This window comes from Hyla sarda, chromosome 6, assembly GCF_029499605.1.
Source record: "Hyla sarda isolate aHylSar1 chromosome 6, aHylSar1.hap1, whole genome shotgun sequence".
Lineage (NCBI taxonomy): Eukaryota > Metazoa > Chordata > Amphibia > Anura > Hylidae > Hyla > Hyla sarda.
The window spans coordinates 113,527,196-113,533,203 of NC_079194.1; positions in this window are offsets into that span (position 1 = coordinate 113,527,196).

Below are 6,008 nucleotides of genomic sequence, written 5' to 3' on the forward strand. Positions count from 1 at the left end.
AACCCCTTATCTACCAAAACAACACCCCAACTACCATACACCCCCAAGGGCTACCACAGATTGATCCATCCTGCCTTGTATCAGCGGTTCAGGCTGGTGGTTGCGTAATGGTGTGCGGGGCATTCTTTTGGCCTCTTAGCACCAACTGAGCATTGTTTTAATGTGACAGCCTACCTGAGCATTGTTACTGACCATATCTATCCTTGTATGACCACAGTGTACCATGTCACAAAGCTAACATCATCCTATATATATGACAATGAGGTCACTGTACTCCAATGGCCTCCACAGATCTCAATCCAATAGAGCACCTTTGGGATGTGGTGGACAAATGTGCAGCAAATGTGTGATGTCTTACAGCATAATGTTTACAGCGCTGTGTAGTAAGTATGCCATAAAGAATGAAGGCAGTCCAGAATGCAAAAGTGGACCAACAAGGTACTAGCAAGGAGTACCTAATAAAATACCCAGTGAGTGTACTATGGGGCTGCAGTGAAATCTATACCAGTTAGGTGCTAACATAGATTTCAGCTACAATTTACATCTGCTTTCAGGCGTAAATGTAGTGAATATGGTGGGCGTGTGGGAGCCCCTTTTCCCTCTGTAATCGAGGAGTAAGGTGGTTAAGAAGTTGCAAATTTTTGCGCAAAACCAGTTTTGCAAAAAGTTTCGACTTTTTCAAAGCCAGCTTCTGGCATACTTCGTTCATAAGTTCCCCCAGCAAGGGTACTGCTCTAGTAGTTATACTGGGGTCAGCTCTGAACTTTGCATTGCAGGGAGCAGGTGATATAAAGCAGGTGCGGAATATGACGTGCGCTGTAATTAAATCTCTTCCACACACTACAAACATGAGCCAGCTGCTGCGGTAAAGCAAAGCTCGGAGGTTTAACAACGGCTCTGCATCTGGAAGGTTATTACAAAAGCCTATAATCTGATAAAAGCTTGGTAGGAACTCCCTAGGCCCCTAGTCCTACATCGTAGGCAGCACACCTATTATGCTCCAGCTAAATGCAGTTGAAGTGAGTTATAAAGAGTGTGACAGACACAGTTCCCTCAAGTAAATTTCCATATGTTGTCTCTAGAGTATGAGAAGAAGTGACCGGTGAGGCTCTCCGGGTTCACATGGCAGAATTTCTGCACGGAATTCTGCATGAAAGTTCTGCATGAATATATTGCCAAATCACTTCAATGTGATTCCGCTGTCCCATTCACACAGCAGAATTTCTCTCATAGACAGCAATGCATTTCCTAGTGGGATCCACTAAAACAGGTTCAATGTCTTTGCAGACGCCGGAATCAGTATTTCCGCAGCAGCAACATGTGTGCCATCTGAACAGAGCAGCAGAATCCCATTGAAATCAGAGGTACTCTGCTGCTGCGGAATGTCCGTGCGGAAGATTCATGCAGAATTTTGCACAGATATTTTATATCTCCTGCCCAGCAAGAATATACAGTAAAGCATCAATATATATATTTCGCTGGTTTACTGTCACCCCATTCTCTCTCGCTCTCTGTCTCTCTATGTCTCTCTTTGTCTCTCTCTCTCTCCCTCTCTCTGTCTTTCTTTCGTAGGCTCTTCCGCACATGTTCCTGAAATGTGCTGAAGCCCTTAAAGGAACCCAGCACTTCTTATTGAAAAACACTAAAACCTATAAGTGAAAATACCGCTATATATTTTGGCCAATAGATTGTGCCGTTACATAGTTACATAGTTAGTACGGTTGAAAAAAGGCATACGTCCACCAAGTTCAACCAGGGAATTGAAGGGTAGGGGTGTGGCGCGATATTGGGGAAGGGATGGGATTTTATATTTCTTCATAAGCATTAATGTTATTTTGTTCCAGGAATGTATCTAACCCTGTTTTAAAGCTGTTAATTTTTCCTGCTGTGACCAGTTCCTGAGGTAGACTGTTCCATAAGTTCACAGTTCTTATGGTAAAGAAGGCTTGAGACTAAACCTTTTCTTCTCCAGACGGAGGGAGTGCCCCCTCGTCCTTTGGGGGGGTTTGACCTGGAACAGTTTTTCTCCATATTTTTTGTATGGGCCATTAATATACCTATATACATTTATCATATCCCCCCTTAAACGTCTCTTCTCAAGACTAAACAATTGTAACTCCTTTAATCGCTCCTCACAGCTAAGATGTTCCATGCCCCATATTAGTTTAGTCGCGCGTCTTTAAACCCTTTCCAGCTCCACAGTGTCCCTTTTATGGACTGGTGCCCAAAACTGAACAGCATATTCCAGGTGAGGCCGTACCAATGCTTTATAAAGGGGGTGTATTATGTCCCTGTCCCTTGAGTCCATGCCTCTTTCTATACATGACAATATCCTGCCGGCTTTGGAAGCAGCAGCCTGACATTGCATGCTATTCTGTAGTCTGTGATCTACAAGTACACCCAGATCCTTCTCTACCAGTGACTCTGACAGTTTAATCCCCCCTAAGACATACGATCCATGCAGGTTATTAGTACCCAGATGCATAACTTTACATTTATTCACAGTGAACCTCATTTGCCAAGTGGATGCCCAGACACTTAGTCTATCCAAGTCATCTTGTAACTTATGCACATCCTCTATAGACTGTACCGTGCTACAAAGCTTGGTGTCATCTGCAAAGATAGAAACAGAGCTGTTAATACCATCCTCTATATCATTGATAAATAAATTAAACAACAGCGGGCCCAGTACTGAACCTTGGGGTACACCACTAATAACCGGGGACCAATCAGAGTACGAATCATTGACCACCACTCTCTGGGTACGATCCATGAGCCAGTGTTCAATCCAGTTACAAACTAAAGTTTCCAAGCCCAAGGACCTTAACTTACCTGTCAGACGTCTATGAGGGACAGTATCAAACGCTTTAGCAAAATCCAGAAACACTATATCCACAGCCATTCCTCTATATACACAGCCCCCCTCTATATACACAGCCCCCCCCCCCCCCTATATCCACAGCCATTCCTCTGTCAAGGCTTCTACTCACCTCTTCATAAAAGCAAATTAGATTGGTTTGACAACTTCTATCCTTAGTAAACCCATGCTGGTTATCACTTATAATACAATTATCCCCTATGTATTCCTGTATGTAATCCCTTATAAGTCCTTCAAACAATTTACCCACAATGCACGTTAAAATTACCGGTCTATAGTTTCCTGGGGAAGACCTAGAGCCCTTTTTGAAGATTGGCACCACATTCGCCTTGCGCCAGTCCCTTGGCACAATACCAGACACCAGTGAATCTCTAAATATCATGAACAGGGGTACAGATATTACTGAACTTAGTTCTCTAAGAACTCTTGGGTGTAGTCCATCTGGTCCTGTAGATTTGTTTACATTTTTATTACTTAACTTACCTTGTACCATCTCTACATTAAGCCAGTTCAGTACATTACATGATGTGTTACCAGCACTGACCTGTCCAATGTCAGCTCCTTCTTCCTTAGTATATACAGAACTAAAGAACCCATTCAGCTCTGCTTTCTCTTGATCGCTCTTGACAACCTCCCCATTATCATTGTTAAGGGGTCCTACATGCTCTGTCCTTGGTTTTTTTGCATTTATATATCTAAAAAAATATTTAGGATTAGTTTTGCTTTCTTTGGCCACCTGTCTCTAATTTTTTATTTTTGCTGTTTTTATTACATTTTTACAGATTTTATTAAGCTCCTTGTACTGTTTAACCCCTTAAGGACTCAGGGTTTTTCAGTTTTTGCACTTTCGTTTTTTCCTCCTTACCTTTTAAAAATCATAACCCTTTCAATTTTCCACCTAAAAATCCATATTATGGCTTATTTTTTGCGTCACCACTTCTACTTTGCAGTGACATTAGTCATTTTACCCAAAAATTCACGGCAAAACGGAAAAAAAAATAATTGTGAGACAAAATCGAAGAAAAAACGCCATTTTGTAACTTTTGGGGGATTCCGTTTCTACGCGGTGCATATTTCAGTAAAAATGACACATTATCATTATTCTGTAGGTCCATACGGTTAAAATGATACCCTACTTATATAGGTTTGATTTTGTCGTACTTCTGGAAAAAATCATAACTACATGCAGGAAAATGTATAAGTTTAAAAATGTCCTCTTCTGACCCCTATAACTTTTTTAGTTTTCCACGTACAGGGTGGTATGAGGACTCATTTTTTGCGCTGTGATCTGAAGTTTTTATCAGTACGATTTTTGTTTTGATCAGACTTTTTGATCACTTTTTATAAATTTTTTAATGGTATAAAAAGTGACCAAAAATACGCTTTTTTGGACGTTGGAATTTTTTTGCGCGTACGCCATTGACCGTGCGGTTTAATTAATAATATATTTTTATATTTCGGACATTTACGCACGCGGCAATACCACATATGTTTTTTTTTATTTACACTGTTTTATTTTTTTATGGGAAAAGGGGGGTGATTCAAACTTTTATTAGGGAAGGGGTTAAATGACCTTTATTAACACTTTTTTTTTACTTTTTTTTTGCAGTGTTATAGGTCCCATAGGGACCTATAACACTGCACACACTGATCTCCTATGCTGATCACTGGCGTGTATTAACACGCCTGTGATCAGTGCTATCGGCTCTTGACTGCTCCTGCCTGGATCTCAGGCATGGAGCATTCATTCGTCGATCGGACACCGAGGAGGCAGGTAAGGGCCCTCCCGGTGTCCTGTAAGCTGTTCGGGACGCCGCGATTTCACCGTGGCGGTCCCGAACAGCCCGACTGACTAGCCGGGATACTTTCACTTTAGAAGCTGCGGTCAGCTTTGACCACCGCTTCTAAAGGGTTAATACCGCACATTGCCACGATCGGCGATGTGTGGTATTAGCCGCGGGTCCCGGCCGTTGATGAGCGCCGGGACCGACGCATCGCGGGAGTCGGCGCAGGACGTAAATATACGTCCTGCATCGTTAAGGGGTTAAATGTTATAGCTGGCCCATCAGATTTGTATTTTTTGAAAGCTATTTTTTTGTTGTTTATTGCTGTTTTAACATCATGTGTCAGCCATGTAGGATTTAGTTTTAATCGTTTATATTTGTTCCCCTTTGGTATATATTTAGCTGTATAGTTATTTAGAGTTGATTTAAAGATGTCCCATTTACCTTCTGTATCAGTATTTGAGAACACCTCCCCCCAGTCTATGTCCTGTAATGCAGCTCTCAGCCCAGGGAAATTAGCCTTTTTAAAGTTATATGTTTTTGCCTTCCCCGCCTGTCTTTGTTTTCTACATTTTAAGTCAAAAGTAACTATATTGTGGTCGCTATTACCAAGGTTTTCCCGCACAGTTACATTACCAATGAGCTCTGCGTTGTTGGAAATGATCAGATCCAACAAGGCATCACTTCTTGTTGGGTCCTCCACAAACTGGCCCATAAAAACAATTTAGGAATTGGCGCCCCTTTGTAGTCTAGCCAACCCCGAACCCCAATCTATATCTGGATAGTTAAAATATCCTATTATTACCACTGTACCTGCCCGGGCGGCCCTCTCTATTTGTTTATGCAGCCGACATTCTATCTCTTCAGTGATATTAGGGGGGTCTGTAGATTACACCAAATATTATTTTTTCAATATTTCCCTCCTTTTGTAATTCTACCCACAGTGATTCCACATCCTCAGAATCATCACACACTATGGCATCGTTCACACTGGCTTTCATACCACTTCTTACATACAGACAGACTCCACCACCTTTTCTGTTCATTCTATCCTTGCAAAACAATGTAAACCCCTGCAGATTAACAGCCCAGTCATGCGAGGAGTCCAGCCATGTCTCAGTGACCCCAACTATATCAATATGTTCCTCCAGTATCAAGGCATCAAGCTCCCCCATTTTATTTGCTAGGCTTCTGGCATTTGTGAACATACACTTTACATTTCCATCCTTTATGTTATTGGGGTTCATGGGATTCAAGGGTGTAAGTTTTATTTTCCTATGAAGCCTATTCCTATTAACTATTCTAACCCCTCCCTCCGCTCTACCCCCAGGTACATTTATAATTCC